Raw genomic sequence first — 25,975 nt, 5'->3', positions numbered from 1 at the left:
TTCCACAGTTTGGCTATTGTGGACATTGCTGCTAGAAACATCGGGGTGCAGGTGTCCCAGCGTTTCATTGCATCTGTATCTTTGGGGTAAATCCCCAGCAGTGCAATTGCTGGGTGTAGGGCAGATCTATTTTTAACTCTTTGAGGAACCTCCACACAGTTTTCCAGAGTGGCTGCACCAGTTCACATTCCCACCAACAGTGTAAGAGGGTTCCCCTTTCTCCACATCCTCTCCAACATTTGTGGTTTCTTGCCTTGTTAATTTTCCCCATTCTCACTGGTGTGAGGTGGTATCTCATTGTGGTTTTGGTTTGTATTTCCCTGATGGCAAGTGATGTGGAGCATTTCCTCATGTGCGTGTTGGCCATGTCTATGTCTTCCTCTGTGAGATTTCTGTTCATGTCTTTTGCCCATTTCATGATTGGATTCTTTGTTTCTTTGGTGTTGAGTTTAATAAGTTCTTTATAGATGTTGGAAACTAGCCCTTTATCTGATATGTCATCTGCAAATATCTTCTCCCATTCTGTAGGTTGTCTTTGAGTTTTGTTGACTGTATCCTTTGCTGTGCAAAAGCTTCTTATCTTGATGAAGTCCCAATAGTTCATTTTTGCTTTTTTTTTCTTTTGCCTTCGTGGATGTATCTTGCAAGAAGTTACTGTGGCTGAGTTCAGAAAGGGTGTTGCCTGTATTCTATCTTCAATTGGACCTTGTGGACTGAATGTGAGCCCCTGTTGTTAATGAGAAGATCAAACATCCCAAGGGATCTTTCCTAGAGATAGTTAGATTTGGAGCATGAGCAGAAAATGGGATTTTGATGCTACCTTGCTTAATGTCTTTATATTTCTTATATCTCAAATAGACTTTGATAAAATTATTTAGACCTATGTCATGATCAAAAATTGCTGAAACTACTAGTTTTTATATATGAGAAAGGATATCATTCATTCTTCATTTTTTTTAATCTAAATCTTTACTACAACTGCTATTTGGAAGTGTCTCTCTCTAATTCCATATATATGTCATTTCCATAAACCTAATCATTCAAGCTCTTACACCACCTAATCTAACCAATAATATTTTGGAAAATTGGAAAATAGGAATACAGATTCCACTTGATATACTAATCTTTAGCTCTTTTAGGTAGCCTCAGTAATTTCTTTTTTAGATTTTTTTCAGTTGGCTACATTCATCACTTTGCTTAGCTGGGCTAGAAAGTCCTTGAACTTGATTTGCCCATCTGACTTCTGGTGCTCCATTTTTCACTCTATCCTGTAGTCTATTTGCTGCAGAGCTACAGGCTTTCCTAAAGAGAAAGTGGAAGCTATCAGGTCTCTTAGCATCTAGGTCTATACCAATCACAGTATAATATCCAGCACATTTCACATTTTATGAACTGTAGGATTTTACTAGATATAAGAAAATATAGACAGTGATTAAGAGCACTGGTACTGGAATCAGACAAATATGTAAATTTTGCTCTGGCATTGTTACTGTCTGGGTCATCTCCAACAATTATCTAAAATTTCTAAGATTCATTTTCCTCTATTTTTTAAAAGATATTATTTATTTATTCATGAGAGACACGGAGAGAGATGCAGAGACACAGGCAGAGGGAGAAGCAGGCTCCATGCAGGGAGCCCGAGGCGGGACTTCATCCTGTGACCCCAGGATCACGCCCTAAGCTGAAGGCATACCTCAACTGCTGAGCCACCCAGGCATCCTTCATTTTTCTCTGTTATAAAATGGGATTTCAAACAGTTGATGTTAAAAGGAATTTGGATAGCTTCATCAGTAATGGTTTATGGCAAATATACTTTTATATAAAATATTTTCTTTTAAAAGCCCTAAAATAGCCATCATCAATAATTTGTTTTAGCAAATTAGCATTGTTTAAATCAATTGGTCTGAACTGAATAATGTGATTACCTGTATATTCCCTTCCTCTTTAAAAGGTGAGACCCATAGTCATTTCTTTGCAGTCCCATCATTTAAAGTTACTTAAAATGATGAAATGATCAGGGATAACTAAATTATTACTACCATAATCTATAAGACTTTAAATAAATAAGCAGCACTGTCATTTTATCCTACCTGACTAAATTGAAAAATAATACAAAATAGCATTCATTTAGTTCTCTGAATATTTTTGCCGTTGCTTAATTTTGAGTTGGAAAATCAGCACTTGAGAGCACAAATAGTACTGTATTTTCATTCAGTTCTGTGGGTTAATATGAGTGTGTCTTATATACATATATATAAAGAAATGGAGACATTTAGTATTGTGCTGATGACATTCTATGCATTCACCCTTAAATATTTCAGAATACATTTTCCAAGAATCTATAACCCTGGAACAATTATCAAAATTGTTAATTAGAACACTGACATGGTAATTTTATTAAATCAATTGTATACCTTCAAATTTCATAAATTTCTCCAATAATGTACTTATTAGTAATTTTTGTTTTCTTGTGTTGGTTCCAGGTCAGACCATTTATACTTATTGCTATCTTTCTTTAGTCTTCTTCAACCTGTAAGTGTTCATTTGCCTTTCTTTAGCTTTTGTGAACTTGACATTAAAAAAAAATTACAAACCAGTTATTTTATTTTAAAGATTTTATTTATTTATTCATGAGACACACACACACACACACAGAGAGAGACAGAGAGACAGAGAGAGACAAAGACACAAGCAGGCTCCATGCAGGGAGACCCATGTGGGACTGGATCCCTCGCTCCAGGATCACGCCCAGGGCAGAAGGCAGGCACTAAACCACTGAGCCACAAAGGGATCCCCCAAACCAGTTGTATTTTAGAATGTCCCTCATTTTAGTTTTAATTCATTCTTACTAATGATCTCATTCAAATGATGTATTTTTGACAGCAATATCACAGAAGCGATGCTGTATCTTTCTCGGTGGCTGGTAAGAGGGCACATACTGTCAGCTTGTTCTGTTACTGCTGATGTTAACTTTGATGATTTGCCTAAGGTGATAACAACTAGGTTAATACACTGTAAAATTGCTAATTCCTACTTGAAAAAAAAAAAAAGAAAGAAAGAAAAGAAAAGAAAAGAAAAAAGAAAAGAAAAGAAAAAAAAGAAAAGAAAAGAAAAAGTAATTAGAGGGGAATTACTTGGAGAGTATGTAAATATCCTGCTCCTCATCAAATTTTACCCTTGAGGTTAGTTCCCACTCATGATTTTGTCTCGTTTAATTATTATGATAGTTGCTAAATGGTGTTATTTTTAACTCTATCATTCTTTTCATAGATCAGGACTAGGACAGCTCATTTTTTTTTTAAATCTCCAGGAATACCTGGAAGTATGGAACTGACTTTTGGCCACAAGATGGGTGAGAATTCTAACTACTGATTTATAATATGATTTTTATTTTTTTAATTTCTCTTTTTTTATTTATGATAGTCACACAGAGAGAGAGAGAGAGAGAGAGGCAGAGATACAGGCAGAGAGAGAAGCAGGCTCCATGCACCGGGACTCCGACGTGGGATTCGATCCCAGGTCTCCAGGATCATGCCCTGGGCCAAAGGCAGGCGCCAAACCGCTGCGCCACCCAGGGATCCCTATAATATGATTTTTAAAGTTGGAAACTTTTCTGGTGTCACCAGGCCGGTTGGCATATTGATCACTTACACCTGGTGTAACCAGTTACAAGTTTGGCTCGGTTATGTGGCTAGAAAGGCATGAAAGATCCCACTGGGAACATTTGGGAAGCTCTTATAAAACCAAGAAGACACACAAATTGTAGTGACACACAAATTCATATTCCAGAAATGCAGTATATCATATATGAATAATTCTAAAGAACTGTGCCTGGAAGTTTCTCAGGCTATTAATGCTTGTCTACATACTTTCCATATACTTCAACTTTATTAAGATACGTGTGAACATTCACTCTGAAGTCTATGAGTCTTCAATTATCTAGCCATGTGAAATCATTTTTATAGCACTTTACAGCAGGGGAGACCTTTACACTCACTCCCACTTATTTATTTATTCCTATCAGTATGCACTCATAAATTCTTTATTTTACAAAAATTCTGTTACTATTATTATTTCTTTTGAAACTCAGATTTTCTGCAGTCTATTGGGAGTTCTTCAAGTTAGTTCCATTGTATTATTGACATACTATTATTTTATGTGCATTTCCCTATTTCTTTTGTTTTATGTGGTAGGAAGATGCCCATATTTATGTGTGTATATGTGTATGTGTATACAAAGTTTTTCTAATATTCCAATTAAACTCACAAAATCATTTATTCTTATATTTTCCTTCTTTCTAACAGTCTCTTTTCCACAATGAAAAACCAGCTTCTGATTATCCTCAATGCATTTACTCAATTGCCAAATCCTTAAATACACAGCACTTTCTTGATTGTTATCCCATACCTCTCTGAAAACAAATTTGTAACTAGATTTCCATATTTGCTTGTGGACATTTTTCTCTTTAGTCTGGGCATACATAGAAAAGTATTGTGTTTAATATGCAGGGTAGGTCTTTTTCCCCTTTTATGTCCTGTTATTTTTTGTTTTGTTTTTCTATGTATTCTATATTAGTATTTATTTCATTTTTATTGCTTTAATTTGCTTATTTTTAAAATTAATAATCACATGGATCCAAAAGTCAGGATCTTTTATCCTGAAAGAAATGTTCACTTCCCTTTTAATTTCTCCCCTCCTATTCACACCCATCTTATAACTGTTGTACCATTTTGAATTCCAATCAGCCTATTTGCCCACAGCCTTGCGAATAGAGTTTGTTGTCAGGTTTTGCAAATTTTGGCAATCTAATAGGTGATAAATGATAATTCTTTTAGTTTTGCTTTTTCATTTCTCTTATATACATAGCAAAGTTGAACATTTTAAATTACTAAATTACCTTTTTATAATTTTGCTTTGTTTATTATTGATTGTTGACCTTTTTCTCAGGTTTTTTTTTTCTGTTTTCCTAGATTTTAAAGGATATTTATATATTAAAGATGACATGTTTATCTGTGCTTTATGTTGTAAATATCTTTTACAATTGATTGTCAGGGCTCCTAGGTGGCTCAGTGGATTAAGCGTCTGATTCTTGATTTAAGCTCAGGTCATGATCTCAAGTCATGATTGCAGGGTCATGGGACCAGCCATGTGTTGGGCTCTGTGCTCAGCAGGAAGATGCTTCTCTCCCTCTCCCTCTACTCCTTCCCTTGCTCTCTCTCTGTCTCTCAAGTAAATAAATCTTAAAAAAATATTGTTTGCCTTTAGAATTATGGCATCAAAACGTTATTCTTTTTCATTGTGTATATTTTTAAATCATATTTGAATATATTAATTTTTTTCTTTTATTCCTTCCGGATTTTAAGTCATATAAACTCTTTCCCTACACCTAGAATATTCAAAACCTTACATATGTTTTCTTTTGCTATGTGTGGTATTTGTTTTGTTATAGCTGTATAATATTTAGAGCTTATTCTTATAAATTGTAACATATGTTATTTTTTTCCAACTGGCTATGCAATTTTCTGGACACCACTTATTAAAAAGTCAGTCTATTGCCTTCGTAATTTCAGATGTTATCTTTATAATATATTAAATGTCCCTTGACAATTCAGATCAATTTCTGGACTTCCTATTATATTTCATTGCTTTTTTGTCTGTTTATGCATCAACACCACATTATTTTGAATAACATGGTTTTAGAGAATATTTAATTTTATGTCAGTCTTGCTCCTCATGTTTCTAGTTATACTAGTTATTCTAATAAAAGTATAATCCTTGTGTTAATGTCCATAAAAGTTTGTAGGTTTATTTATTGGGATTATGCTAAATTCATAAATTTAATTAGGGAGAAGAGTTATCTTAGTATGTTGAGTCATTCTATTAAAGAATGACAGACATATTTCTTTATATTTGTGCAAGTCTGATTTGTTTCATTGAGAAGTACTTTAACTTCATAAACAGTTTCCATGTTTCTTTTTAAGTGTATTTATGTTTTCTCATCTTTTTCTTCTTCTTCTTCTTTTTTTTTTTTTTTTTTTTTTTTTTGAGGGAGGAGAGACTGAAGAAGAGGGAGAGAAAGAATCTTAAGCAGGCTCCACACTCAGTACCAAGTCCAATGGAGGGCACAATCCTATGACCCTGAAAATCATGACCTGAGCTGAAATCCGGTGTGGGATGTTTAACCAACTGAGCCATCCCAGGTACCCTAGTTTTCTCATTTTTGATATTGCTATAGTGAATAGATTTTTCTCTACCATTGTGTCTTAGAACTGGTTGTTGTTCATGAGTAAGTAGGCTTTTTAAATTCTATATGTTAGTGTTTTCTGCTACTTTAGTGTATAATTTTATTTATTTGTTTGTTTATTTATTTATTTATTTTTAAAGATTGTATGTATTTACTCATGAGAGACACAGAGAGAGAGGCAGAGACATAGGCAGAGGGGGAAGAAGTCTCCGCAGAGGGAGGCCAGTGCAGGACTCGATCCCAAGAACCTAGGATCATGCCCTGAGCCAGAGGCAAACACGCAACTACTGAGTCACCCAGGCATCCCTATAATTTTATTTTTTAATCAAAATTTTGATTTCAGCTTTTTAGGTATACTATCTTAGAGTGTACAAATAGAAAGAGTTGTACTTCCTATTTTACAACTTACTGTTTTTAATTTGTCAGGTAATTTCAATATAGTGTTAAATACTGGGGGTCTTAGTTGGCATCTTTAATTTGTGTCTGGTATTAATGGAAATGCTACTGTTTCCTTATTAAACAAAATACTGATTTTACAACTAATTTGTTTTTATTTTGTTAAAGATGTATCAATATGTATCTCCTTAGCTATATTTTTATGAAGAGTGAAAATTTAATTTTTTTGTAATTCTTTATCATCTTTAGAGGTAATCACATGATTCTTCTTCAACACACTGGTAGTATATTATCTTAATAGATTTATAAATATTGAACCAACCTTGCAGTATTATAATAAATGCCAATTGCTCATGGTGAATTGCTTTCTTAAAGTGATGTTGAATACTGGTTGCCAAAAATTTCTTTAGGATTTATAATTAATATGGTAATTGTTAATTTTATAGCAGTTGGGGAAAGAGATGGCCAGATGGTTGGTAAAACATTATTTCTGGATCTGTTTGTGAGGATGTTTCTAGAAGATATTAACATTTGAATCAGCAAACTGAGTAAAGATTCACCCTCACCCTCATCATCTAATCTGTTGAGATCTCATACAGAACAAGTGGAAAAAGGGTGAATTCTTTTTATCTCCTCTTTGACCAAGATATTCATTTTTTACCACCCTCTTATAACGTGTTTCGGGGTCCTTTGTACTTGGGACTTGCATCAACACCTACTCTGGGAAATTTCTTTGGTCTTTGATCTTGGCCTCGTAGTTACACCAATGACTCCCCTCATTCTCAGGCCTTTGGACTTGGACTGAATTATAGCACCTGTATTCTTGGTTCTCTAGCTTGCAGACACCATTTCATGATATATGTCAGCTTCTATAATCATGTGAGTCAATTCTCATCATAAATCTCATCTATCATCTATCATCTATTTTTCTATCTCTATCATCTATCATTTATCTATCTTATCTATCACCTCCTATTGGTTATGTTTCTGAGAACACTAACACAAATATTAAGTCATTCATTGTAATTTTAATTTTTGTTCTTATTCATATTGGGAGGAGGAATTTATCAACTCTGATCTTTGTGCTTTTTTTTTTTGTCCTCTTTTTTTTCCCTGCAGAGCCTTAAATTTCCCTTTTGTGTCTCTCATTACCATTACCATTGGATATGGAAACAAATATCTCTCCTTTCCTTACACTTTTTCTTCTTTAGTCATGATGCCTTGTAAACTTACCAATAGGAACCATGCCTACTGTGTTCAGTCCTCTGAAAAAAAAACATATTTCTTTTTCAGAATTTTGACAGTTATGGTGGGATTTTTCTTCCTGGCAACTTTTTAAGTCGATCTTCTACTTGCTATCCTTTTTTCCCCTGGACAGCAATGCTTATATAGTGGTATGATCAAAGGATGTGAGAAATAGCTGCTTATCTGGCATTTTTTTTTCACTTACAGGTATTTTAATTGTAGTTTTCATGTCTTTCAGATGTTCTGAGCGTGAAGATTTTGTGTAGTTGTACAGGTTCTTATGGGGGATCTATATTGTTTTTTTGAGAACATGGAGAGAGATGCAGATATTAGAGCCACCATTTTCCTTGGCCATCAACATTCTCCTATTTTTGCATGAGTAATTGGTGTATTCAGTTGAAAAAAAAAAACATTTCTTAAAGAGAGAATTGTATTTATTTTGTCTATAGTTATCCCAACTAATGTGCTCTCATGAACACAAATTATTATCATATAACCTAAAGGAGCCAAAATAGATGTTATGAGGACAATTATAGTAATCTTAAGAGGTGAAAATTTTCACTGTAGTGTTGGAATAGAAGTCAGCAAATTAAATTCCTAGAACATCAGCTTGAGTTCTTTCATAGAAAAAAGTTCCAAAGCAAGTTTATTGAGTTTTCCTCTGGGACTTCTCCCAGATGTGCACTAAATTGGTGTTTATAGAGGAAACATGTTCCATGAAATCAGTTCCCCTTCTCCAAATTTTTCTATTTTTATTAAAATGACTGCTACATTGAAGGTAGAAATCAAATTGTTTGAGAGTTGTATATTTATTCATATTTACTCCTTATTTGTACCACCCATCTGCTTCATCTATCCACTTTTTAATATATGGCACTCAAATGTTGAGAGCAATGACAACTATATTCATGAACTCCATCTATGTATAAATGTATAAATAACCATTTAACCTTTAAATATCTTGATAATCATTCAGCAAGCCAAAGGCATAGATGTCACCAGTTTTAATGCACACACTGATTTGCTCTTGGGTTTTATCACTTACAACCATTAAGAATTGAAAGGATAATTTATCTTGAAGGTTGAAGCATGTGTCTTTTAACAAAGTGTTATCTAGGGACAAAAAAAGGAACCATAAACAGATGGATTAGTTCTCTGTGCACTAAATCTAAAGGGTACTGAGCTGCATGATATGTTCTTTTTCGCTTTTTCTTTAGCTCAAGGTCACAAGTGGAAAATAGTAATTCTTCTCTGAAAGCCTCATACCCTATGAAGGTAAATTTTATTATGAGTATGCGAGCTTTATATTAATTGTTTTGTTTTTCTGCAATTATGCATAAAATTGTACTAATTATATTTATATTAGCTTATTGTTTTTCCCATGCTTTATATATTTTTAAAGGGTTACTTTATTAAAATAATATCCAATAAACCCAGGCAAGCATATAGTGCTGGACAGAATAAAGAACAAAAAGAAATAACATTTACTGAGAATATATATTAAATGTTATTTACTTTAAATAAGCTAGCTCATTTAATACCTACAATACTCTTATAATTTAGATAATTTATGGCAATTTTATATATGAGGAAATGGAAGTTATATCCTCTATACAAGTTGTACAGAGTCACAGTTTCTCTGTTAAGTAGCACAGCCTAGAATAAATATCAGGTTTATGTGACATTTTCTATAACATGATACCTAGTAGAATATTAAAGGATCTATACAAAATCTATATACAGCATTCGTATTTATAAAAATAGTTATTATGCACTATAAACTATTTTTAATGTGCTATTGGCAAAGAGTTGATACACAGAGCAGTAGAACAAAATAGACAATCCAGAAATAGACCCACATATGAGTGGCAAAGGATTTTGGAAGGAGATAATAGATAAAGTGTACCTTTTCAACAGTTTTGCGGGAATAAATGGACATCCTTAAGCTTATAATTAAATTCAACCTAAATATTACAACTTATACTTTTAACAAAAGTGTATTATAAATATAAATATAAAATTATAAAACTTTGAAGGAAGAAATGGAAGAAAAATCTTTGTGCCCTGGTGTTGGAGAGTTCTTAAATGTGATAGGAAGGAACAGACTAGGAGAGAATGTTTGCAAATCACATATCTAGCTAAAATAATTTTATCTTAATATATAAAGAGCTCTTAGTACTCACCAGTAGGAAAACAAAAACCCCAATTAATAAAAATACATACAAGACCTGAAAGGACACTTCATCAAAGATGATATATGAATGTTAAAAAAAGGACATAAAAATTGTTCAACATTATTAGTGAATATGAGTATGCAAATTAAAACCATAATAAAATACCAGTAAAACAACTTGTAGGATGGCCAAAAATAATTGACAATATCAATTGATAATAAGGATTCTGAACGTTTGAAACTCTCATGCATTGCCAGTGGTTATAGAAAATGGTACACCTACTCTGAAAAGAGTTTGACAATTTCTTATAAATACATAATTACTATATGGTCTAGAGAACACTCTCTTTTGTATTCACCCTAAAGAAAGAAAAACTTATCTTAAAACAAAAACTTGTACATGATTATTTATGAAATTTATAATTACCCCAAACTAGAGACAACCTAAATATTCTTCAACTTGGATGAATTGCAAAAGTGTTTTATGCAAATGAGAGAAGTCAATCTCAAAAGTTCACAAACTATTAGATTTTATTTATATGACATTCTCCAGAAGATAAATCTATAGTGGCAGAGAAGATATAGTTTCCAGTGACCAGTAGTAGGAGGACAGTATTACTTAAGGATATCACAAGAGTGTTTGGGGGAAATGGGTCTCTTCTGCATTCAGATTATTATATGGTTATATACCCATACATGTGTTAAAATCCATAGAACCATTCGCCAAAAAATATATTACAAAAGACCTATTGCAGTACTCAGGAAAGGTCAGTAATAGTGTCAGTGGTTTCAATGTTATTCATAAAATGCAATTTTGAATGATATTGCAGGTTATTATATGAAAACATAATTCCGTATGGAAAAAAATATCATTCTCTGAAATATATCAATGATAAGGCCCTAGGGACACATGAACCTAAGAAACAAATTAAGTATGTAAACATAAACCAATAGAAATTATCCTTATTATAATTTTTGATGTTTAGATGATCAATATTTCAATTTTCCTGTAATGTATTTGATTTTCCCATAAGATATTATTAATATTTAATATTTCTAAGTTCACAATACCAGCTATTACTATGTTTCACTTGAATAACAGATACTCTTTTAAAGAAGTTTGTTTTTGAAAATAATTTTAAATATACAATGTTTTTTTTTAAAAAGTTCACATCATCATAAGATCAATTTTGCGACAATAAAAACTAACTTAAAAATAATATATTGGGCAGCCCCGGTGGCTTAGCGGTTTAGCGCCGCCTTCAGCCCAAGGTGTGATCCTAGAGATCCAGGATCAAGTCCCACGTCGGGCTCCCTGCGTGGAGCCTGCTTCTGCCTCTGCCTGTGTCTCTGCCTCTCTCTCTCTCTCTCTCTCTCCTCTCTCTGATGTGTCTCCATGAATAAATAATAATAATAATAATAATAATAATAATATTATTTCAACTTAGCACCACCTTTCACTTCCAAATGAATCTCAGTTTGGTTAGCATAATGTTTTCTTAATCTGTCTTTAAAGAAGTTAGTAGGGCTCTCAATTTCTTACTGGGACACAGAACACTCATTTTCATACCTAAAAAGATGCTTCCTTTCTTTCCTCCAAGTAGCTAAGTTCTCTCTTAATTTGGTTGAAATCCAGCTCCACTTTCTTTCGTACTTTTTTTCTTTGCTCTTATCCCCTATAGATCTTGTTTGAATGACCTTTTTAGCAATAGTCCATTGTTGCCTGATATTGTTCTATTCCATCATTTCTTATTAAATAATTCAAAAATTTCTTCAGAGAAAGAAAAATCTTTTATTTCCTTTGTACAGAGGCACAGTGTGCATATAGCGTGGTGTTATTTTCTGTGTGGTGTTTGATGAATTTATGATGATACACCAATAACAGCAGGATAATAAGATTAACTTTTATTCCCCTAGGATGCCAGTCTGTTAATTAGGGGGGAACAAAGATAAGATGATGTAGAGAAGATGCTACTACTGATACTCAAAATGTGTATCTCTTCCAAAAATAGCTTATGATATTTAAAAGAAACAGGTGAACTTAGAAAGTTAAGCTGCTTGAGAGCTGACAGCTGCCCTGTCCTATTATAGAGATATTTCCTGGGCTTGCTCAAATAAGCCCTAAGTGTCAGCACTGACTTGCTCTTGTCATGGAGCAATTGAACAAGCTCTGAGTTATAAGACACGTGTCAAATTACCAGGGTATGCAGAGAGCACCCACATTCCAAGGTTACCACTGTAGGATGACCATGGAAACCAATGCGAAATCGCCCATGTCTATACATGTGTATGAGTTTTAGTTTGAACAAAGAAGAGAGTCTTGATGGGGGTGGGGAGACGAGTTTTCATATTTGGATAAGAAATCCCATAAATCCATTATATTAACACATTTTGAAGATAAACTAAGAGCTGTACTGCTTCAGATACTCAGCCTTATCCTTGGTTGTGAATGTGTACCTTTTGCTAGTAAGCAGCTGACTCAGCAGTAGTTAAGAGTTTACTAAGAAAGAAAGGTCTCCAGTTGTTTGAGACAGTCCTTTTATATATATATATACACATATATATCTAAATGTTACTTCTTTTAAAAGCTCCTTAAAAATAAATAAATAAATAAATAAATAAATAAATAAATAAATAAGTTCCTTGATGCTGATACTTATCTTTAAGTTTTCAATACCTTGCAATATTATCTGTAGAATAGATTACAAATTTTATTGCATGGAAGTGTAATTTATAAATAAATAAATAATAAATAAAGTGTAATTTATAGGAGTTGATTTTTAAAAATATTTTATTTATTATTTGAGAGAGAGAGAGTAAGCGAGCAAGAGAGAGAGCGCGAGCATGTGGAAATGACCTGGGGGAGGAGCAGAAGGAGAAGGAGAAGCAGATTCCCCATTGAGCAGAGAGCCAGAGGTGGGGCTGGATTCAGGGCTCCATGATCAGGACCTGAGGCAAAGGCAGAGGCTTAACTGACTGAGCCACCTAGATACCTTTCTAGGAGTTGAATTTTAAGACAGGAAATATCTTAGACATATAAGTAAATTTTAGCTCTTGCTCTTCATATCAAAGTGTAAGCATACCCTGAGTTATCTGCTCTACTAAGGTAGGTCTGAAAAAGTAGAAAACTAGTTGAGATCAAGCAGAATTCATGATGTAACAGTTTTGTAATTGGTGGACACAGTAAGATAAGGGTTTTGAAGAGAGACTTGAATAGTAAGCTGTTAGGCTTGTGAAACATGCTATTTTAGTTGGTTAAATATTTAGCCATATTTCCCAGGCCTAACTATTTTCTAGAGAAAGTAGTTACTTTGCCGAGAAGCAGATTATTCAATACAAAGACATGCTTTCCTAAGTATCCCTGGTCACAGAATCACTTAACCCAAGGACAGGAAAATATATTTGGTCCTAGTATTGGTTTGGATAGGGACAGGAGGTTATGTTGTTTTCAGTTTTCATTATTATTTTTATGTTGTTGCTTCTTACTCCTCTGCTGAGCACTCATTTTTTGAATCTCCCTTACACTTGTATTGAATCTTTCCATCCATTCCCCCGTGTCTAACCTTTCACTTACCATCTTTTTCTGTGACTCATTCTTGTATTCTGGTAGGATTTCTTGAGCTAATGCTCTCAATCAGTAAATCTATTTTCTACAGAATTCAGTCTTTTATCTGCTGTCTTTGTAGATTTTTAAACCCTGTAATCATGTTTCAGTTTTGTATTTTTATGTTTTAATAGTTAAGCAATATTTTCTGATCTCATGCATCCTAACATTTTATATAACAGTATCATGTGATTAACCAGCCAAAGTATATACTCTGTGTTAAGACTATGTTAAGATAATTATGTGGATATGAGATCATATCTGAATTTTTAAGGAAATAATACATTTAGGTTTATGAAAATGCTGCATTTTCATGTGTTAGTAATTACATTTCCATTTTTGAAATATGAGAACTTTAAACTTAAAAGGTGTTGTTTCTAGACATTAATTATCTGTCCAAATGAAAATTTGAAGGTACTTTTTTTTTTTTAAAGTTGTTTCTTAAAAAAAAAAATAAAGTTGTTTCTTTTTCTACAGGTAGGAAACTAGAAAAAGAATGAACAAAATGCTAGAGAACATATGACTTCCCACAAATGTTCTATAGGGAAAAATGATAGTAATTTGATCTTATTTTAATATTATACTAATAAATATATTTAACAAAGTATTATGCAAAGACTTTGAAACATTCTGTTAAATTAGTTAATGGTGTTCTGTAGAACTAATACTTAAATTTCAGATGTGTTTCAAATGTATCTACCCAACATCATTGATTGCTTTGAATTTTTTAATGCACTCTTTTTAAGTGCTGAGGGAAAAAATATTGCTTAATCTGGCACTGCTACATTTCCATTGCACTGAATTTTACTGCTTTCCAGCTTCATTTTGTCCCAATAGAACATTTCATTTTATGGCAGGTGAAACTTGTGTCACTATTTTTCTACCCCTGAAGCTTACTAGCTTTGTAATGCAGCATGTTCATCCTCCTGGGAAAGAGGACATACCTTACGTAATTGCTTTACTTCTAGGGAAAGCAAACAAGACCTGCTTTTTGAACTTATTCAATTGTGTGTAAAAGCAGAACGAAAGAAACAAAATCCAGAATTATAAAATCATATTCTCAGAATTATCAGGTCACATGTGCAACTTTATACTCAACTAGAAAGTTTCTAAAATAAGACAATAGCTGGAATGTTTTCCTCCTGTAAAATCTGTAAACTTGGGAATCTAATTCTAAAAATTACTAGACTTGCAAAAAAGCAGGAAAATATGTTTAAAATGAGGAGAGAAAGAGTTAATTGAAACTGACCCCAAACTGAACCACAGATATGTACATCTGAGCTCCATTTAGTGGGTAGTTATTATAATACAGAGAAGGCAAGAAGAAGCTGGGGCAGGAGAAATGAAAAATAATCATTTTGCCTTAGGCATGTTTTTAAATGCAGGGTCATAAAATGAACATCCATTGAGAAATATTAAGTATCAATTTATAAAAGAAAATACACTAGAGGTTACCAAGGAGGTTTAAACATGAAGTCAGGCATCTGGGATCCAAGTTCTGAATATTAGAATTTTACTTATGCAGAGATTTGATAAGTGGAGCCCATATTTGGGACCCAAAAAGAGACAATTATATTTTTTCACTTCAGTAAAAACAAAGAACAGCCAAAGGAATAGTGAAAGGTCAATGATGTAGCCCAGGATGGGTTAGATGTAGGCCCAAAGTTTTGCCTTTCCTAAGTAAGATTAGAACAGAAGAAAACTCCAAGGAAAGTTGTGCCAACACCAACACCTAAAGCATTCATCTGACTTGAGTGGGATTTGTTACATAGTGACGAGGCTATAAAATCCAAAAAAGAAAATTATTTGCTATATCATAATCAGGAAAACATTAAATTGACAGATTGCATTGATGCTCTGTGTGCTTAATAGATAATATTAGGAAAGTTTTTTAACCAAAGGAGCAGACATAATTTTGATCTTACAGGAAATTACAAATTTCCACCTAGTACAAAATTAAGTTTAAATTCCTAGTTAAAGAAAATCAATAAAAGAAAGGCAATATATTCAATAGAAATAAAAATAAAATAAGTCAAACATATGATTTCCTGAAGAAACAGGAAACCAAATGCTATTAATATGTGAAGAAATCCTCAACTTTCATAGAACTCGGAGAAATAAACACTAAAATTATACCACTTCATAACCATCCAATGGTAAAAATTAGAACTTTCTAGGATTGAGGGGAAAAGATACCCTTCATATGCAGCTGAAGGTAGTTTAATTGATCAAACCATTCTGAAGACCAATTTAGAAGTACTATTGAAATTTACTATACCTATAACCTCTGAACTATCTATTTAACTCTATGACACATTTAATTTATAACACAAGTAATCTATCACATGAGTCCATTAACAGGTATCTAACTATTATCAATCTACTGTTTTCTATAATAGAATATAATTTGAAATTAAATACATATAATACAAGGTAATGCTAAGAAGTAATAAAATAATTCAAATGTAAATTTCTGAGTGAATGGGCAAATATAACAAAATAATTATTCCCCCAAATATGCATGTTTTTGGGAAACTATTACAAATCTAATAGTAGTGATTAGACAAGCAGAAGTTAAATACACTAAAACTGGGCATCTAATATGTTGAGATGATAGGAAATTAAATGTGGAGAATGAAATGAATGGAACTGAAAGAAAATATATTTAGAAAAATAAAATAAAGGTTCTTATAAACACACATGGTGATAGGGTGCTATGGAATAAAAAGTAAAATCAGTTTAACTTGAAGAATTTGAAGTAGATATTTAAAACTACATCATGGTTTCATACCTAAATAAACAAATTAGTAGATATTAAATGATAATTACTATCATTGTCATAATTATTTTGAAATAAAATTTAGAGGTTGTCGTACTGATTTGGCAGAAATTGATGCCTGTGTTATCTATAATTATCTAGAGACAGCAAAACTTTATAGTTAAGAAGATGGGCTTTGGAGCTAAATTATTTAGGTTTCACTTTTACCTTGGGCGAATTAAATAATGCCTTTGACACTCATTTCCTCAATTTGAAAAATGCACCTAATATGATCATTTTGGCAGCTTATTGCCAAGATGGTCACCACCGATGCCTTCATTCTCAATATCTGCTTTGTATTTTGTCAAATGAGAATGGAATATGTTCTTCGACCTTTGAATTTGAATTAGTCTATGATGGCTCTCACCATAAAATTTCCAAGAAGTGAAGTTATACCAGTTCCAAGTTTAGCCTTAAGGAAACTGGTAACGTCCACCTGTTTTGTTTTTGGGTTTTTTTTTTTTTTAACTTACTCTGGAGAAAGGCAACTACAAATAAATTCATTTTGAGATTTCCCGCTGGAAGTCAAAGGTAGCAACTTGAAGAAGCTACATGGCGGAAGGAAATCCTGACAACCTGTAATAGTTCATCTATTCTTGGGTAGACTACAGACAGGTGAGTAAAGAAATGTTTATATAATTCCAGCTGCAGTTGTCCTCAGACTATAATATGAGAAATAACCAAAAGAATATTATCAACCACCAAACAAGTTATAATAAAATGATATGAATAGCTGAGGCAAGAGTGGGTATCTCTGTATTTCTTGTTTCTGACATTAGAGGAAAAGCAAACCAGCTAGCAGAGAAAATTCAGAGAGAACAAACTGAGAAGATAGATACATCATCATCATAACAGCATATATTAATAAGGCAACAGAAGGCATATACTAATAAGGAGCATGGAGAAAGGGGATTTTTAGGAATAATTTTTGCTAAAATAAGATTCTTGACAGTAAACTTAACCAAAGAGGTGAAAGACTTGTACAATGAAAACTCTGGAACATTGATGAAAGAAATCAAAGCTGGTACAAATAAATGTGAATACATCCTGTGTTCATTAAAATTCCAGTCACAATATTCCTTTAAGCTAAAGCCTAATTCGGAGCAAAGTCTCTAATTCCATTCAATTCTATAAAGGCTGAAAGAGATGAGGTAGCTGCAGAAGAAAAGTTTGAAGCTAGCAGAGGTTGGTTCGTGAGGCTTAAGGAAAGAAGTTATCTTGATAACAGAAAAGTGACAAATAAAGCAACAAATGCTTATAAAGAGACTATAAGTAGTTATCCATATGATGTAGCTTGGATATTTAAGGAATGGGACTACACTAAACAACAGGTTTTCAATGTGGATGACACAAACTTCTATTGGAAGATGCCATCTAGGACTTTCATAGCCGGAGAGAAGTCAATGCCTGACTCTAAAGCTTCAGAGGATAGTCTGTCCAATAGTAGGAGCTAATGTAGCTCGTGACTTTTAAGTTGAAGCCAGTGCTCACTTACTGTTCTAAAAATCCTTAAGAATTATGTTAAATTTACTCTATGTAGCCTAATCTAAGATTATGCTAAATCCACCTGTGCTCTGTAATGGAAGAACAAAGCCTGGATGACAGCACATCTGTTTACAACATGGTTTACTGAATGTTTTAAGCCCACTATTGAGATCCACTGCTCAGAGGAAAAGAAAAAAAAAAAAAAACCTTTAATTATATTACTGTTTGTTCATTGACAATGCACCTGGTCACCCAAGAACTCTGGTGGAGATGTACAATGAGATTAGTGTTGTTTTCATGCCTGCTAACACAACATTCATTTTGAAATCCATGGATCAAGGAGTAATATCATCTTCCAAGTCTTAATATTTAATAATACATAAGACTATAGCTGGCATATATAATGATTACTCTGATGGATCTGGAAAAGGACATTTAAAACCTTTAGGAAAAATTCACCATTCTAGAAGCCATTAAGAATATTCATGTTTTATGGGAAGAGACCACAGTATCCACATGAACAGGAATTTGGAAAAAGTTGACTCCGACTCTAATGGATGACTGAGGGGTTCAAGACACCAGTGGAGGAAGTCACTGAAGATGAGGTGGAAATTGTAAGAGAACTAGAATTAGAGGTGGTGCCTGAGGTTGTGACTGAATTGCTGCAACCTCATGAGAAACTTTGAACAGATGAGGAGTTGCTTCCAATGGGTGAACAAAAAAAGTAGTTTTGTGAAACAGAATCTGCTCCTGTTGAAGATGTGAAAATTATTGAAATGACAACAAAGTATTCAGAATATGAAATAAACAGTTAGCAAAGCAGTGACAGGTTTGAAAGGATTGACCTCAATTTTGAAAGAAATTCTGCTATGGGTAAAATGCTATCAAATACAATACATGCTACAGAGAAATCAGTCATGAAAGATAAAGTCGATGATGCTGTAAACTTCACTGTTTTCATCTCTTAAGAAATTGCCAAAGCCACCTCAGCCCTCAGCCACCAGGATCCTGATCAGTCAGCGGCTGTCAACATTTAGACAAGACCCTCCTCCAGTAAAAAGATTAAGACATACTAAAAAAGTTCAGATGAAGGTTAGCAATTTTTTAGCGATAGAATATTTTGTTATGGTATAGATATTGTTATTTTAGGCAGAATGCTTTTGCTTACTTACTAGACTATATAGTATAGTGTAAACACAATTTTTATATGAACTAGAAAACCAAAAAATTCCTTTGACTTGCTTTATTGTGATATTTGCTTGGTTATGGTGGTCTGGATCCAAACCCACAATATCTCTAAGGTATATTTATATTGGTAATACTTTTTTTGAATGTCCCAGTTGAAACAAGTGAAAAATAGATATAAGTCAGCTATAAGTAATAAAAGAATTAATTATGTACATCTGCACATATCTATACACATACACACTCAAATACAAAATATCCTGATACATATTTATATCTAAAACACAATCATTTGAGATTAAAATATGCTTAATATATATGGAAGTATATTTTAAAGGAATACAGAGTTCAAGAAAATCAGAATGATTGATACTCATTGCTTCTATTTCTGTATTCTCTGTTTTTAGGTAATCATATCTTCAAAAGTTACAGGATATTTTATCTTTGGCCTCATTCTTTTTTTAACCAACCTGAACCTTATTCTCTCTGCCCAACACACGTCATTTTACCTCTTCCTTTTATATGCTTTCAGAAATTTGCTAGAGTAGCAGGTCTCTTATGCTATACTCCAGTTTTCATACATAAGCTATTAAGTTCAGTAAGAAAGAATGTTGAAGGGGGATGAAGAGTTAGCTCCTTTGTTCTACAGGCTTTACATTTTATACTGAAAGAAAATAGTCCAGTGTTTCCTATCTTTGAATTTATACTGTTTACTTTTCTTCCTTCAAAATGTTTCTTAAAAGTTTGTCATTGTAGGAACTCAAGACGATATTCTTCTCTATAATGGCTAGACAGTGAATGCTATATAAAAACTAAAATACAAAGAATTATTTCACCTACCAAATGTCAATTAACAATTTTGATTGTGTTTTTACTGAATCAGCTAAATTGTTACACGTGTTCAGATGATTCAAATACAGAATAAATGGATTTATTCCTTTCATTGACAATTTCTTTTGATTAATTAAAATGAAACAAACCACTCTATTTTTTTAGCAGATCTTTTTGTTAAAATATTAGTGAGATCTACTTGGCATAACTGACAAAATTTCTGCAAATACTGGCCTCTACGGTCAAGAGTCCTTTGTCCAGCCACATTATTCTTTGACATCAATTAGATTCTAAAAACTTCAATTATTACAATGATTATGTGTAATTTTAATAGCTACTGTTAGATTACATTAAATATGATGCAGGTTTAAAACTACCTTCAGAAGCATATGACTTTACCTACTTTTCTATACATTTGTTATGAAGTGTCATTAGCAATATAATTCATCAGTTGGCTTTGCCTATAATTCCTTTTTCATACTAGATCTTTAAAATTTATAAACATAAATAATATTAATAATGCCATACATTTAATGAAATTTTCTAAGAAAACATAAAAAAATAAGAAAGTAACCCAAAACTTCTTTTCACCTATCAAATGTGTATAAGCTAAAGATATTGATACATTATTTATTAGCAAATTATACTCTGAAGCACCTGATAAAGTGTTAACATTTGTACTATTCAAATCATGCCATAATTTTTCAAGAAAGGAAACACAAGCAAATATTAAAAGGGCAAAAAAGAAAAGACATACTTCAAACCAAACAACTCAAAATGATTAATATTGGAAAAGATGCTCAAATTTATTAAGCCAGAAATGTGCATATTAAGTTATACCTAAGTTTGACAAAAATTATTGTTATATGACTTATTCCTTTAGTAAATGGGAGGAAAGAGACATTTTAACTTATAGAGACTTTTTTTTAAAGGTTTATTTATTTATTCATGAGAGACATAGAGAGAGAGAGAGAGAGGCAGAGACACAGGCAGAGGGAGAAAGAGGCTCCTCTTAGGGAGCCCGATGCGGGACCCCGGAATCATGGCCTGAGCCAAAGGCAGGCGCCCAACCATTGAGCCACCCAGGCATCCCTTAGAGACATTTTAATTTTTTTTCAAATCAATCTATAAATAAATATTAATATAAAATTATAGATATACTGAAGCAAACCAGCTTTTGATGATCCATTCATTCTTATAAATGCCTAACAACATCAGAATAATTTATAGGAGGATGTTATCTTTAAAACAAATTAAAGAAGTTAAAAAATCTTGGAATATATAAAATACTTATTATAGGGGAATGATTATATGTGGTCTTTTCATTCCATATGATAGTATGAAGGTAACAGAAATGAATAAATTCACTGTATGTCAAAGACTTAAAGTTTTTCCAAACATAATATGTAATGATAAAAGCCAGAAGCAGAAATATATTTATAACATAATAAAATTTTATAAAAGAAATAACAGGATCAATTTATGGGTATGTGTTTATCTTTGCACAACTCTGAGGAAATTATGTAGAAACACATCAGATACTTAATATTTATTGATAGATAAAAGAAAGGAGGTAAAAAACATATGTATAAAAGAAAAAATTTACCCATGATTTTAAAACAGTGTTCTAATGGAGTTATTTATTCCAAATTATATGTTAGCATGTATAAAACGTGTAAAAAATAAGATCACTGTAAATATCAATGCTGGTTACCTTATGGTGGATAACTTCAAAGGCATTTAGATCCTTAAAATATTCTTTAATATCCTATTTACTTTAAATATGATATCAAGAGAACACTCATCTCATTTATTCTATTGTCTTATGTTTTTTACTATTCCATCATCACTCCTACAGTTTTATTTATTTCATATATATTTAATTCAAATGTACGGAAGTTCTGTAATCTAAATCTATTTTGTTTGCTTGTGATAATACCTCCATTAAGTCATAGAGAGGATTTTAAAAATGAAAATAAACTGAGGGTTGCTGGAAGAGAGAGAGGAATGGTGTGACAGGATGATGGACATTGAGGAGAACACATGATGTGATAACCACAGAGTATTACATGAGATGGATGAATCACTGACCTCTACCTCTAAAAGTAATAATATATTATATGTTAATTAATTGAATTCAAATTTTAAAATGAATAAAGTGAAAGTTATTTGAGTATAATTTAAATATGGTAAAATAAACACCTTTAAGTAAACAATTCAATGACTTTTAACAGTATTTGACCCCAGTTTGGGGTCATTATGAAAACTATAAATGCATCTGTATAATTGGGGTCCTGATCAACAATTTCAGATTACTGATAATATTGAAGGAATAAAAGAGATAAAAGAGAAAAATCTAGTCCACATTCTAAAAGAAATTTTGTGAATTCAACAAGATGTTTTAGAATATCTTCTAAAAGGCAATTCTTACTCATTTTTTTTATCTTATTGAGTGAGTTATAGGATATTCTCACATATTTTGAATATTAACCTCTTAGAAGAAAGATGGCTTGATTTAAGGAAGTTTTTAGAGATTATGAATATGTGTAGTATGTTGGTTGTGGCAGTGGTATTATAGATATATGCATGTGTTCAAACTCATCAAGATGTATACATCAAATATATGCATTTATTTGTATATCGATTGTACCTAGATAAACCTTAAAAAATAGGAAGTGACCACATTATTTAAAATAAAAGAAAAGGACAAATGAGTGCAATGTACTTTAGATTGATACTGAAAAATATATAATACCAGCTAAAATAATTGCTAAAATTGATTTGCATAATACTTACTCTTTTTAATCAGTATGTGAGTTTTGTGATATGAAGAGTAACTCTGTTTCCCCCTGAGAAATATTCACAATTCTTTCCCTGAAATAAGTTAACATCCTCTTCTCAATATGATTTGGAGTAAATTAATATGACAAACTATATGGCACTTTATACCTCCTCCATATAAAAATACCAAGTGATTTATGGTAACAACTTTGAAAACTTTCGCACATGATGTTCTCTTGTTCTTCAAGCTTAAATTCATCAATTCACATTTGTTCTTCAAGCTTAAATTCATCAATTCACATCAATTCACTTTTATTATGAAAAGTCTAGTCAGTGCTTGGGAACTTTTTGGGAATATATACTATATGTCTTAATTTTTCTTAGTAATAGAGTTAATAAAATTTTCAGTATTTTGATAAGTAAAAATCAGTAATTTTTAATTTTAGAATTTTATTTTCAGTTTTTCTTTTTAAAGATTTTATTTACTTATTTGACAGAGAGAGAGCACAAGCAGGGGGAATACCAGAAGGAGAAGGAGAAGCAGATCTCTACTGAGCAGGGAGCCCAATGTGAGGTTCTATCCCAGGACGCTGGGATCATGATTTGAGCTAAAGGCATACCCTTATTGAAGACTGAGCCACCCAGGTGCCCCTATTTTAAGTTCAATAAAACTCAAATTTAATACTTAATCAACTGTGATCAAGTTTATCTTCCAAAAAATGGCTGCAATAATGTCTCCATCCCACATATTCCTCAAGAAACTTCCACTACTCTAGGAAGACCTGAAGTCTAATTTCCTTCCTTTGAATTTGGGCAAGCATGTAACTTGCTAGTAACTTAAAGAATATGGTAGATATGAAACTGCAAGACTTTCAAAGTTAAACCATAATAGATGAGGCAACACTTACCTTATTAAATAGGTTACTTGTTTTGGGGGCATTCCATTGGTTTTCACAAATTTTACTACTCAGACTCGTTTACTGGAGAGACCGTATTTGGGGTTCAGGCTGCTGAACTCCAACCTAACAGATCATCACATGAGCGAGCATTTTTTTAAAGATTTTATTTATTTGAGAGAGAGAGAGAACAAAAGCAGGGGGAGTTGCAAATAGAGGGAGAGGGAGAAGCAGGCTCCTGCTGAGCAGGTAGCTGGATGTGGAGCTTAATCTCAGGACCCTGAGATCATGACCTGAGCCCAAAGCAGATGCTTAACTGATTGAGCCACCCAGGTGCTCCAAGTGAACATTTTGGGTGGCCAACCAAGTTGAGCCTTAAATGGACTACCACTCCAGGCAACATTTGACATAATCTCATGAGACTCAAGTGAGAATTGCCCAACCAAACATTTCCTGAATCTTGACCTAAAAAAATCATAGGTAATATAGAAATTATTTAAGTTTTGGAGTAATTTGCAATGTAGCAATAATAAATGAAATATCATTCATTAAATAGAAAGTGTGAAATGCGTAGGCAATTTGAGTCAACCTCTCACTTATCTTGAGAGTCCTAATTAGACACATAAATATTAGTGACAAAAGGAACAGTAGGAATAAGTTTAATTTTTCATTTCAATATTGAGGTACATGGCCTAGAGAAGACAACTACTTATCAGTAGATTAGGGACCAGAACACATTTTCATGATTGCTAGTCTAGTATTTTTCAGTATTTCTAAATATCTCTACATTTAGAGAGTTTAAGTAACCATAGAATATTAATTGATATTTTATTAATTATTCCTATTTTCTTTCTTTTAAAGAAATTAACCCCTGCATATCTTTCTTTGATTCTCAAACTCATCCCCAATACCTATATTTAAAGTTGACTTTGTACAAAGTACTATATTAAAGACTGAGGGATTAAACATGAAAATCTCATGTAACTGAAGTGGAAGTTTATTATTTAATATAGAAGACATTTAACTCTTAAAATTATGAATAAAATATGATTAGTTACATAAGAGTTCCATTTTAAATATTCTTATAAAATAAGGAAGAAAATTTGATTCAATAAAACATCAGATTTATGGCTACCAATGATGTTTGAATTAGCTTTCAAAGAGTGGATTTTGTTTTAATAAATAGAGGTGTATAGTTACAGCTTTTCAAAAAGAGCATATGCTGAACAAAGGCATGAAAACAAGTTATATTAAAGAGATGTGACTGTCCTCACATGCCAGGATATAAGATATGTTTGTGTATACTGAGTGGCAAAATGGAGAAGAGGAATGAGTCCTGGAAGATGATAATGGACATGTTGATTGGCCATATGGCAAAGTGTCTCTGATACTATACTGAAGGGACAGGAGGGCAGTATCATAAATTAATCATGGTCAAGATACTTCCTAAAATATGAAAAACTTTTATTACTAACTCACCAGCAATAATAGATTAAACTTTTGATTGTGCTGTTTAAAATGTATTACTATCCAGTTACTCTTATCTTAGATTTTTTAGACTAGATCCATTTTAATTGTGATTTTAATTTAACATAACCCGCTATAATAGTCAGCTGTGATAATACTTATTACCACTTTGGGTAACTAGTAACTTTTGATTCACAAGCATCACTCAATAACAAATCTAGCTGCTCAAGCAAATAACTCAAATAAGTATCTAAAAGGTAGATATGACATAGTTGCAAATGATCCACCCTGTTCTAGGAAATAAATGAGTGTTTCATGTCTATAAGGCATTATTTGTTTTTATAAAACAATTATTCCAAGCCAGGGAGTTTTATCCTAGGAATTTTACTTTTTTAAGAGCACAATTCCTTTTCATAAAGAGCCTACTTATAGGGCCTGGACAATCAACTCATGCAGTGGTTTAGCTAGTCAATTATTCAGGCTTTTCAAGCAAATACTTGTTATGTGCTTGACCCTCTATTATGAGTTGGGAAAAAAAAAGGGCATAACATCCCCTCCTGCCCTGCCTCTTTTTTCTTTCCGTAAAATAAGTATGCAAAATGAAGCTCAGTAGGAAGTCAAAGATCATCTTTCCAATATTAGGGTTATTTATGGCCAAAAGTTACCCTGACACACCTGAAAGCTCAGAGCAGAATTAAAATTATAATCTTGTCATTATATAGAAAAAACATTTATTTGACCACTAGTATGTAAATTCACCAAAAAAAAATCTGTTTTGACAATTTTAATTAACTCCATTCTCCTACTCACAGAAATATCGATTTATATATCATATCCTTTATTTTTCAAG

General features: G+C 32.5%; 1 long non-coding RNA gene across 5 annotated transcripts in view; it reads left to right on the top strand.

Annotated features, from left to right (window-relative positions):
- Positions 1-25,975, top strand: part of LOC140636230 (uncharacterized) — an 80,461-nt gene that overhangs the window by 2,237 nt on the left and 52,249 nt on the right. The window contains exons 2-6 of one of the 5 annotated variants that reach the window (XR_012033528.1): positions 2,484-2,532; positions 2,884-2,923; positions 3,271-3,352; positions 6,049-6,200; positions 9,103-9,160. This is a non-coding gene — a long non-coding RNA (uncharacterized lncRNA). Of the gene's footprint in view, positions 1-2,483; positions 2,533-2,883; positions 2,924-3,270; positions 3,353-6,048; positions 6,201-9,102; positions 9,161-23,259; positions 23,452-25,975 lie in introns of those variants that run through there. The other 4 variants (XR_012033527.1, XR_012033530.1, XR_012033529.1 and 1 more) reach the window with 4 other exon arrangements.

Source organism: Canis lupus, chromosome 7 (genome assembly GCF_048164855.1).
Source record: "Canis lupus baileyi chromosome 7, mCanLup2.hap1, whole genome shotgun sequence".
Lineage (NCBI taxonomy): Eukaryota > Metazoa > Chordata > Mammalia > Carnivora > Canidae > Canis > Canis lupus.
The sequence above is the reverse complement of the archived record's forward strand: the minus strand, read 5'-3'. Positions and strand labels throughout refer to the sequence as shown.